Source organism: Bos grunniens, chromosome 4, assembly GCF_055505025.1.
Source record: "Bos grunniens cultivar Pamir isolate PY7600 chromosome 4, Bosgru_T2T1.0, whole genome shotgun sequence".
Taxonomy (NCBI): Eukaryota; Metazoa; Chordata; class Mammalia; order Artiodactyla; family Bovidae; genus Bos; species Bos grunniens.
In genome coordinates this window covers 21,514,065-21,526,331 of record NC_141168.1, presented here as the reverse complement: position 1 = coordinate 21,526,331, position 12,267 = coordinate 21,514,065, and the positions used below count along the sequence as shown (strand labels likewise).

General features: G+C 40.1%; 2 protein-coding genes across 4 annotated transcripts in view; one reads left to right on the top strand and one right to left on the bottom strand.

Moving 5' to 3' along the window:
• Positions 1-12,267, bottom strand: part of CYREN (cell cycle regulator of NHEJ) — a 194,372-nt gene that overhangs the window by 74,317 nt on the left and 107,788 nt on the right. The window lies entirely within an intron of this gene.
• AGBL3 (AGBL carboxypeptidase 3) overlaps positions 1-12,267 on the top strand; it is a 97,276-nt gene that overhangs the window by 4,719 nt on the left and 80,290 nt on the right. The gene's annotated exons all lie outside the window — the stretch shown is intronic.

The window sequence follows — 12,267 nt, the reverse complement described above, 5'->3', positions numbered from 1 at the left end:
AATTTAAAAGCATCAATAGTTCTTCGACACTCAGCTTTCTTATGGTCCAACTCTCACATCCATATTGACTACTGGAAAAACCATAGCTTTGACTAGATGGACCTTTGAGGGCAAAGTGATGTCTTTGCTTTTTAATACACTGTCTAGGTTTGTCATAACTTTCCATCAAAGGAGCAAGTCTTTTAATTTCATGGCTGTAGTCACTATCCACAGTGATCTTGGAGCCCAAGAAAATAAAATCTGTCACTGTTTCCACTTTTCCCCTTCAATTTGCCATGAAGTGGTGGGACTGGATGCCATGATCTTAGTTTTCTGAATGTTGAGTTTTAAGCCAGCTTTTTCACTCTCCTCTTTCACCCTTATCAGGAGGCTCTTTAGTTCCTCTGTACTTTCTTCTATTAGAGTAGAATCATCTGCATATCTGAGGTTGTTAATATTTCTTCTGTCATTCTTGATTCCAGCTTGTGATTCATCCAACCTGGCATTTTGCATGATGTACTCTGCATGTGTGTGTGCTAAATCATGTGTGCTAAGTCACTTCACTCGTGTCTACCTCTTTGCAACCCTGTGGACTGTAGCCCGCCAGGTTTCTCTGTCCATGGGATTCACGCAAGAATGCTGGAATGGGTTGCCATGCTCTTATCCAGATCTTCCTGACCCAGGGATGAAACTCACATCTCTTACAGTCTCCTGCATTGGCAGGCAGGTTCTGTACCACTGGCACATATAAGTTAAATAAACAGGGTGATAATATACAGCCTTATCCTACTCCTTTCCCAATTTTGAACCAATCAGTCATTCCATGTAAGGTTCTAACTGTTGTTTCTTGACCCTCATACAAATTTCTCAGGAGACAGGTAAGGTGATCTGGTATTCCCATCTCTTTAAGAATTTTCCAGTTTATTGTTATCTACACAGTCAATGGCTTTAGTGTAATCAATGAAGTGGAAGTAGATGTTTTTCTGGAATTCCCTTGCTTTCTTTATGATCCAGTGAATGTTGGCAGTTTGATCTCTGGTTCCCCTGCCTCTTCGAAACCCAGCTTGTACATCTGGAAGTTCTCAGTTCGTGTACTGCTGAAGCCTAGCTTGAAGGATTTTGAGCATAATCTTACTAGCATGTGAAATGAGCACTAATTGTGTGGTAGTTTGAACATTCTTTGGTACTCCCCTTCTTTGGAATTGGAATGAAAACTGACCTTTTCCAGCCCTTTGGCCACTGCTGAGTCTTCTAAAAATGCTGACATATTGAATGCAGCTCTTTAACAGCATCATCTTTTAGGATCTTAAATAGCTTAGCTGGAATTCCATCACCTCCACTAGCTTTGTTCATGGTAATGCTTCCTAAGGCCCACTAGACTTCACATTCCAGGATGTCTGATTTTAGGTGAGTGAGTGACCACACCATCATGGTTACCTGGGTCATTAAGACATTTTTTTGTATAGTTCTTCTGTGTATTCTTGCCACCTCTTCTTAATACCTTCTGCTGCTGTTAGGTCCTTGCCATTTCTGTCATTTATTGTGCTGTCCTTGCATGAAATGTTCCCTTGATATCTCCAGTTTTCTTGAAGAGCTCTCTAAGTCTTTCCCATTCTATTGTTTTCCTCTACTTTCTTGCAGTGTTCATTTAAGGCCGCCTTATCTCTCCTTACTTTTCTGCTCCATTTTTTCTAAGGGACTCTTGCCCACAGTAGTAGACATAATGGTCACCTGAATTAAGTTCACTCCTTCCCATTCATTTTAGTTTACTGATTCCTAAGATGTTGATGTTCACTCTTGCCATCTCCTTCTTCACCATGTTCAATTTACCTTGATTTGTGGACCTAATATTCCAGATTCCTATGCAATATTGTTCTTTACAGCATAGGACTTTACTTTCACCATCAGACACATCCACAGCTGAGTGTTGTTTCTGCTTTGGCCTGCTGCTTCATTCTTTCTGGAGCTATTAGTAATTGCCCTCGGCTCTTCCCCAGTAGTATAATGGACACCTCTCAACCTGACGGGCTCACCTTCCAGGGTCATAGCTTTTTGCCTTTTCATACTGTCCATGGGTTTCTCTGGGCAAGAATACTGGATTGAGTGGTTTGTCATTCTGTCCTCTAGTGGACCATGTTTTGTCAGAACTCTCCACTATGACCCATCTGTATTGGGTGGCCCCGCACTGCATGGCTCATAGCTTCTTTGAGTTATTCAGGCTCCTTCTTCAGGACAAGGCCTGTGATCCATGAAGGGATGCTTGATCATATGGTGGTTCTATTTTTAGTTTTTTATCTCTTTAAGAAAATTAGTGATACCAAGGGAACATTTCATGCAAAGATGGTCACAGTAAAGGACAGAAATGGTATAGACCTAACAGAGGCAGAAGATATTAAGAACAGCTGACAAAAATACACAGAAGAACTATACAAAAAAGATCTTCATAACCCAGATAACCATAATGGTGTGATCATTCACCTAGAGCCAGACATCCTGGAATGTGAAGTCAAGTGGACCTTAGGAAGCATCACCACAAACAAAGCTAGTAGAGGTGATGAAATTCTAGTTAAGCTATTTCAAATCCTAAAAGATGATTCTGTAAAAGTGCTGCACTCAATATGCCATCAAATTTGAAAAACTCAGCAGTGGCCACAGGAATGGAAAAGGTCAGTTTTCATTCCAATCCCAAAGAAAGGCAATGCCAAAGAATGTTCAAACTACTGCACAATTGCCCTTATCTCACATGCTAGCAAAGTAATGCTTAAAATTCTCCAAGTGAGGCTCCAACAGTATGTGGACCGTGAACTTCCAGATGTTCAAGCTGGATTTAGAAAAAGCAGAGGAACCGGAGATCAAATTGCCAACATCCACTGGATCATCTAAAAAGCAAGAGAGTTCCAGAAAAACATCTACTTCTGCTTTACTGACTAAACCAAAGCCTTTGACTGTGTGGATCACAACAAACTATGGAAAGATTCTTAAAGAGATGGAAATACCAGACCACCTGACCTGTCTCCTGAGGAACCTGTATGCAGGTCAAGAAGCATCAGTTAGAACTGGACATTGAACAACAGACTGGTTCCAAATCAGGAAAGGAGTACTTCAAGGCTGTATATTGTCACCCTGCTTATTTAACTTATATGCGGAGTATATCTTGTGAAATGTGGGGCTGGATGAAGCACAAGATGGTTCAAGATTGCTGGGAGAAATATCAATAACCTCAGATATGCAGATGGCACCACACTTATGGCAGAAAGTGAGGAAGAACTAAAAAGCCTCTTGATGAAAGTGAAGAAAGAGAGTGAAAAAGTTGCCTTAAAACTCCACATTCAGAAAACTAAGATCATGGCATCTTGTCCCATCACTTCATGGGAAATAGATGGGGAAACAGTGGCTGACTTTATTTTTGGGGCTCCAAAATCACTCCAGATGGTGGTTGTAGCCATGAAATTAAATGACGTTTGCTCCTTGGAAGTAAAGTTATGACCAATCTTGATAATATATTCAAAAGCAGAGACATTACTTTGCCAACAAAGGTCCATCTAGTCAAAACTATGGTTTTTCCAGTAGTCATGTATGGATGTGAGTGTTGGCCTGTAAAGAAAGCTGAGTGCCGAAAAATTGATGCTGTTGAACTGTGGTGTTGGAGAAGACTTTTGAGAGTCCTTTGGCCTGCAAGGAGATCCAACCAGTCAATCCTAAAGGAAATCAATCCTAAATATTCATTGGAAGGGCTGATGCTGAAGCTGAAACTCCAATACTTTGGCCACCTGATGCAAAGAGCTGACTCACTGGAAAAAGACTGATGCTGGGAAAGATTGAAGGCTGGAGGAGAAGGGTATGACAGAGGATGAGGTGGTTGGATGGCATCACCGACTCAATGGACATGAGTTTGAGCAAGCTCCGTGAGTTGGTAAAGGACAGGGAAGCCTGGCGTGCTGCTGCAGTCCATGGGGTCGCAAAGAGTCAGACACGACTGATCAGCTGAACTGAGGCTGGAGGCTGAAGCTCTCCATTGCCAGAATGCAAGATCCTGAGCAGACCTTTCTGATAGAAACTTCAGGATACCCCTAGAAGTGTGGGTATCCCTCCACCTCCTGGGAAGACTGGCCCAGACTCAAGAGACACTGTCTGCAAAGAGAGTGATGTGTTTTAATATATGGGGGATTGTTTGTGGTGTAGAATAAAGGCTCGAAGCTTAAGCCGAAGTCATGTCTGAGTGATTAGGGCACAGGATAGAGGAAGTGAATGCCTCCATCATGCCTCTGCAGCCCACCAAGCCTGCTCCTTGGGTCGGGGGGAGCCCAGTCTCAGAGGCCTGAACTTAGTTTCCTGTGATCCAAAAACTGGCGGAGATTAACAGAAGAGTCAGGAAATGAAAACAGTCCCATATTTACTACAGAATAAAGCAGCAGCTCATCCCTGCTGTCTTAGACGAGTAAGCAAATAATCAGTGCAGGGAGTTTCTGTAATTCTAACATCTCTCTTTAACATCAGTTCAGTTCAGTCGCTCAGTCATGTCCAACTCTTTGCAACCCCATGAATTGCAACAGGCCAGGCCTCCCTATCTATCACCAACTCCCAGAGTTCACTCAGACTCACGTCCATCGAGTTGGTGATGCCATCCAGCCATCTCATCCTCTGTCGTCCCCTTCTCCTCCTGCCCCCAATCCCTCCCAGCATCAGAGTCTTTTCCAATGAGTCAGCTCTTCACATGAGGTGGCCAAAGTATTGGAGTTTCAGCTTCAGCATCATTCCTTCCAAAGAAATCCCAGGGCTGATCTCCTTTAGAATGGACTGGTTGGATCTCCTTGAAGTCCAAGGGACTCTCAAGAGTCCCCACCAGTCTTCTCCAACACCACAGTTCAAAAGCATGAATTCTTCGGCGCTCAGCTTTCTTCACAGTCCAACTCTCACATCCATACATGACTACTGGAAAAACCATAGCCTTGACTAGACGGACCTTTGTTGGCAAAGTAATGTCTCTGCTTTTGAATATGCCATCTAGGTTGGTCATAACTTTCCTTCCAAGGAGTAAGTGTCTTTTAATTTCATGGCATATAATCACATAAATTATGGATTTCCTTGGCAGCCCAGACCATAAAGAATCTTGACTGTATTGTAGGAGACTTCCTAGGTCAGGAAGATCCATTTTGAATTTATTTTTGTGTATGGTATTAAGAGAACTTGCTAATTTCATTCTTTTACATGTAGCTGTCCGGTTTTCCCAGCACAACTTATTGAAGAGATTGTCTTTTCTCTATTGTATATTCTTGCCTCCTTTGTCATAGATTAATTGACCATAAGGGTAGGGGCTCATTTCTGGGTTTTCTGTCTTTTTCCATTGATATACATGTTTATTTTTGTGCCAGTTGTTGTTGAATCGCTAAGTCATGTCTGAAGCTTTGTGACCTCATAGACTGTAGCATGCCAGGCTCCTCTGTCCTCCACTATCTCCCCAAGTTTGCTCATATTTCATGTCCATTGGGTCAGTGATGCTATCTAACCATCTCATCCTCTGTTGTCCCTTTCTTGTATTGCCTTCAGTCTTTCCCAGCATCAGCGTTTTGTGCCAGTACCATACTGATTTGTAGTATAGTCTGAAGTCAGGGAGCCTGATTCCTCTACCTCCATTTTTCTTTCTCAGGATTGCTTTGGCTATTTGGGGTCTTTTGTGTTTACATAGAAACTGAAAAAAGTTTTTTCTAGTTCTGTGAAAAACTCCATTGGTAATTTGATAGGGATTGCACTGAATCTGTAGATTGCCTTGGGTAGTATAGTCATTTTGACAATATTGATCCTTCTGATCCAAAAACATCATATATCTTTCCACCTATTTGTGTCATCTTCTGTTTCTTTCATAAGTGTCTAATATTAATAATTTTCAGAGTACAGGTCTTTTGTCTTCTTTGGTAGGTTATTATTTTTGATGTGATGGTAAATGGAATTGTTTCGTTAATTTCTCTTTCTGATCTCTCATTGTTAGTGTATAGGAAATTCTGCAAGATATTTCTGTGTGTTAATTTTGTATACTGCAACTTTACCAAATTCATTGAGCTCTAGTACTTTTCTGGTTGCATCTTTAGGATTTTCTATGTATAGCATCATGTTATCTGCAAACAGTGATGGTCTTACTACTTCTTTCCCAATTTGGGCTCCTTTTTATTTATTTATTTTTTCTTCTTGGATTGCCATGACTAGGACTCCCAAAACTATGTTGAATAAAAGTGGCAGCACTGAACATCCTTGCCTTGTGCCTGATCTTAGAGGGAATGCCTTTAGCTTTTCACCCTTGAGAATGATGTTAGCTGTGGGTTTGTTACAGAGGCCTTTATTATATTGAGGTAAATTCAGTCTATGCCCACTTTCTGGAGAGTTTTTTTTTTATTATTATAAATGGCTGTTAATTTTTTTTAAAATTTTGTCACTTTTTCTGCTATTGAGATGATAATTTTTATTCTTCAGTTTGTTAATGTGGTGTATCACACTGCATTATTACAGTGTGAAGAATTGCAGATATTGAAGAATTTTTGCATTCCTGGCATAAATCATGGTGTATGATCCTTTTAATATATTGTTGGATTTGGATTGCTAGTATTTTGTTGAAGATTTTCACATATGTGTTCATCAGTACTATTGGCCTGTAATTTTGTGTGTGAGGGGTGTGTGTGGGTGGGTGTGTGTGGTGTCTATGTCTGGTCTTGGTATCAGAGTGATGGTGGTCTCAGAATGAGCTTGGGAGTGTTCCTTCCTCTGGAATTTTTTGAAAGAGTTTCAGAAGGATAGGTGTTAACTTTTCTAAATGTTTGATAGAATTTGCCTAAAGATAATGGAGGTCATCTGCTCCTGAACTTTTGTTTGTTGGAAGTTTTTAAATCACTGTTTCAATTTCAGTACTTGTATTGGTCTATTTATATTTTCTGTTTCTTCCTGGTTCAGTCTTGGAAGGTTGTACCTTTCTAAGAATTTTGTCCCTTTCTTCTAGGTTGTCTGTTGTATTGGCATATAGTTGTTTGTCATCATCTCTTATGTACCTCTGTATTTCTGTAGTGTCTGTTGTGACATCTCCTTTTTCATTTCTAATTTTATTGATTTGAGCCCTCCTTTTTTTCTTGATTAGTCTGGCTAAAGATTTATCAATTTTGTTTATCTTTTCAAAGATCTAGCTTTTAGTTTTGTTGACCTTTTCTGTTGTTTTCTGTGTCTCTGATTCATTTATTTCTGCTCTGATCTTTATGATTTCTTCTACTAACATCAGGTTTTGTTTGTTCTTGTTTCTCTAGTTGCTTTAGGTGTGAGGTTAGGTTGTTTGAGATTTTTATTGTTTTCTGAAGTAAGACTGTATTGCTGTAAACTTCCCTCTTAGAACAGCTTTTGCTGCATCCCATAGGTTTTGGAATGTCATGTTAAACTGATAGTCATACAAGTTTAAAGAAAGAAAGAAGAAGAAAGCAAGTTGCTTCAGCATGTCTGACTCTGCAATCCTATGGACTGTAGCCCATCAGGCTCCTCCATTCATGGGATTTTCCAGGCAGGAATACTGAAGCGGGTTGCCATTTCCTTCTCCAGGGGATCTTCCTGGCCCAGGGATCGAACTCAAGTCTGCCACATTGTACCATCTTCGCCACCAGGGAATCCCGGTACAAGTTTAAACACAGTCTAAAGGAGCTAAATTTTTATACTCTCTTGCCAGCATTTTATGATTCTGATGTTGTGTTTTATATCCTCATGCTTATCCTTTTAGTATTAATTATAGTTATAATAGATTTTGCAGGATTTTTGGATTGTTTTTAGTTTATGTACTGGCTTATTTAAGTGATCTTCAGTCCTTTTGTATATTTGCCTTTCCTGTCGTGATTTTCCCTGTCCTACAGATACTTGCTTCTTTTCTATCAGAGAAGACCTTTCAATATTCCTTTTAGTTTAGACTTAGTGTTGCTGTATTCTTTTAGTTTTTGCTTGTCTGAGAAATCATTTCTCTCTCCATCTATTCTAAATGATAATCTTGCTGGTGGAGTATCCCAGGTTACAGGATTTTCTCTTTCAGGACTTTGGCTATATCATGCCACTCCCTTCTGACCTGCACAGTTTCTGCAGAGAAATTAACCTTATGGGGGTTCCCTTGTAACTGACTGTTTTTCCCTTCCTGCCTTTAGAATCTTCTCTTTGTCTCTAACTTTTGCTGCTTTAATTATAATATGTCTTGATATAGATCTGTTTGTGTTCCTCTTGTTTGGGACCCTTGGTGCTTCCTGTACTTGAATATCTGCTTCCTCCTCTAGATTTCAGGAAGTTTCAGCCATAATTTCTTCAAATACATTTTTGATCCCCTTTCCTCTCTCTTCTCTTTCTGGAGCCCCTTTTATACATAGGTTGGCACTGTTTATATTATTCCATTAAGTCTTGTATGTTGCTTTTTTTTTTTTGTCTTTCTGTCTGCTATTCTAGCCCAGATGGTAAAGAATCTGCCTGCAATGCAGGATACCTGGGTTTGGTCCCTGGGTCAGAAAGATCTCCTGAAGAAGGGAATGGCAACCCACTCCAGTATTCTTGCCTAGAGAATTCCAGAGACAGACCAGGGGGTCACAAAGAGTTGGACACTACTGAGTGACTAACACACACTTGCTCCTGTTCTGATTGAGTAATTTCCGTTATCCCACCTTCCAAATCACTCGTTCATTCTTCGGTGGCACTTAGTCTGCTATTCATTGCTTCTGGATTGGCTTTCATCTTGGCAGTTGAATTAGCTAATTTTAATTGGTTCATCTTTGTAGTCTAGTTCCTTGTTCCAGTGATTTGCATTTCTAATGATAATCTTTCTTAATTTCTTTACCATTTTTATAACTTCCTTTTTGAACTTGGAGCTTGGTCACTTGACCCCTTGGTAAGTGAAGAGGTGTGATTGGTTTCGTAGTGTCTAGAGGCTGTGCTCCATGTAGGCTAGGGTTTCATCTTTCTTTGTGGTTGTCATTGCCTCGTTGGGTTCTGTCTGCTCCCCGGTTTTGGGAATAGAAGTCCTGAGGGTTGGGTCGGATAAGCCTCCATTGAGTGTATGCCCCTTCCCAAAGGAGGTGATTGCTGAAGCAGGTGTGCTCCTGTGGTCACAATGCACCTGTGCATCACTTGTGTACGTATCCACAGTTCTTCTCAGAAGCAGCTCAAAGTCATATCCCTTTGCCCATTGTGTTTGTCCCAGATACAGTACACGGTTGTGGTGTGGAGTGGACTGGGGCTGAGGATGTGGACATTGTGGCTGCAGGAACTGAGGTGGCTGTGCTGCCGCCTTGGGACTTGGGCTGCCTCTCTGGCACACTTCTCCCTGGACCTGTCTGCTCCACATCTGGCGCTGAGCTGCAGCGTGGGGTGGACGGAGCCCGAGCGCAGTCACTGGGAAACAAGTTGTGGCATATTCTTGACCATGGCCTGTGTACCCAAGGTTTAGCACTTAGCTGCTTCACACATTCTTGTGGCACTGCCTGGTGTGTACACAAACAGTGCTCTTCACAGCTCTGCCAGCATCACACCCAGGCACCCTGGTCTGATTCTGTGTAGTTAGACGAAATCTTTGCCCTTATCTGATGCCAGGTTGTAGTATGGAGTGAGTGGGGACAGGGTGCTCACCCCTTCGGTTTGGAAAGTGCAGCAAGGCAGCAGCTGCCAGTGCAAGGCTCTCTCCACCCTGTCAACCAACTCATGTGCACCCCTCACAAGTAGAGTCTAGGTTCCTCCAGCCCTTTTCTCTGTCTCAGTGGATTTCCCAGCAGGCAAGGGGGCTTGTCTCCTTGTGCAGGACCCAGGACTGGGATGCCCTGATTGTGAGTCTGTCTGCTCCCTCCCCAGGGTAAGGGTCTGCACATGCAGCATTCTCTTCCTTACAGATCCCTCTCAGAGGCACAAGTCCTACCTGACTTGGTGCCCTTTTTATCTGTCTTACTGGGTTACATGAAGGTCTTTATTGCTGCTTCAGTTGTATAGGAGACCTTCTGCCAGTTTCCAGTTAGTTTTCTCTGAGAATTGTGCCACATGGAGGTTTTCTTAAATGTATTTGTTGGGAGGGGTGAGCACCTCATGGTCCTACTTTGTCATCTTGATCTCCCCCTGAAGTTCAAACTTTTAAGGTTTGTTTGATTTTTATATAAACTAAATGAAAGTGGTCATTATAGAGGACTTCACCTAACATAAGAATTTACCTTGACATTGCATTTTTTTTTTTTTTTTTTTGTCCATGCTGTGTGGTGGCATGCAGGATCTTAGTTCCCTGACCAGGGATCCAAATCATGCCCCCTGCACTGGGAGCATAGTCTTAACCACTGGAATGCCAGAAAAGTCCACTTTGACGTTTCTTTAAATAATCAGTCCTTTAAATGCAACTATAATATGATTCAAATTTTAATTTTCCTAAACATTATGTTCTGGAAATACATCCTTATGTAAAATGAAGTATGCCTGTGTGAAGAGTTTCTATAATAAAGTCATTCATTTGCAAATGTACATGTATATGACCATCTTGATGTATACTTGATTTAAAAATTTTTTACACTGTTTTAGAGCACTTTCAAATATACATTAAAATATTTCTTCTAAATATTCACATGTCAGAGATATTCTGAAATTGAAGATAGGTTTTTATCTTTATTTGATCATTTTCACCACCATCCTAAAACAGATCTTCCTTTTTGAGATAACCACTGTTCTCAGTTTGGCATGTATCCTTCTAGACCTTTTTCTTTTCATTTGTATACATACCTATACCCATTCTTATAGAAAATTTATAGTACGATTTTGCAGACTTCTTCCCCCACATTTTTCTCTTTAAAATTTTGCCTATCTGTTGGAAGAAAGACAGTAACTCACTATTTTAGCTAACGTTTCTTGATTGCTACAGAAATTGAGGATTGTTTCCTATGCTTGACTATTTATATCTACCTTATTATGAATTGCCCATTTGTGACGATTCTTTGTTAACTTTGTTTACGTTGTTTCTGTTACTTAGAATTATTTTGATGGTAAGTTTATTGTTACTTATTTATGGCTCTTTATTTTTATATCTGTTTAAAAGCTACAAAGACCTTCTCTATGCCAAGATCATGAATATAATCTTCTAAATTTCCTCTAAGTCCTTTTACCTACTTGTTTGAATTTTTATATTTAATTTCTATATGAATTTACAAAATAGTGAGAGGTACAAATCTAATTTTATTTTCTAACTCATAAATAGCTACCTTGTCATTTTTGAGTCATACTGTAAATTAGACAAAATGTCGCCTGTTCACACAATGGAATGCTAGATGATTAATAACTGTTGGGTAAATGGATCCAAGTAAAAGTCCTGAGAAGTAGCAAGGGAAGGTAATATTATCCCTTATTTGCATGTAGTAAGATTTATGTTCAAAGAGGCTGCATTGGCCAACCAAAATCATATAAAAACAGAGTGGTAGAATAGAACTCAGTTTGTCTGACTCCTAGTCCAATTGGTATATCTGCTGCTGCTGCTGCTAAGTCGCTTCAGTCATGTCCAACTCTGTGTGACCCCATAGACGGCAGCCCACCAGGCTCCTCTGTCCACAGGATCCTCCAGGCAAGAATACTGGAGTGGGTTGCCATTGGTATATCTGCTGTCGTACAAAAAATAGCCAAGAATTAAATCTAAAAACCCACATTTCAGAGGTGAAAGAGCAAAGGAGTCAGTGAGACAAAATGGAGAACCAAGTATGTGGAAAATAAAAGAAAACTAGGAAGTATAGCATCATTAAAAAAACAAGGGAACAGAGCTTAAAGAGGGATGATTATCAACATCACGTTGATGGTCCATAATTATCCCATAAAAAGATGGCCACCGCATTACCTACTTGGAACAACCCTATTGTACTTTATGCAAATATGTTCCTGGGGTTATATCACATAGTGACCCTGAAATGAGAATTGAGATCTTGTATCTCAGAGTTCACTAGCAAGCTCTGAGAATATAGTTCCAGTAGGTGGTCAGGAATTAAGGTCAGTGTGTGTCTTTTAATGCATTAGACAAATGTTGCAGCCTCAGTTTGATTAAGTTTAAGAAGGCTTAGCCATAGACAGTTTGCTAGAAAAATCGTAAGAAACAAGTATTTTTAGAGTAGCAGTGAGAATTTAGCATAAATTAATAGTATATAAGGTCAACAGATATTTTCTAGCTATTATGAAAATTATTTTAAAATTTCATTACTTTTTTTAATGCCATGAAATATAACATTTTATAACAATATCCACAAGTATTCATAAATTAATGTTATTAGAAAAAATAGACTATGT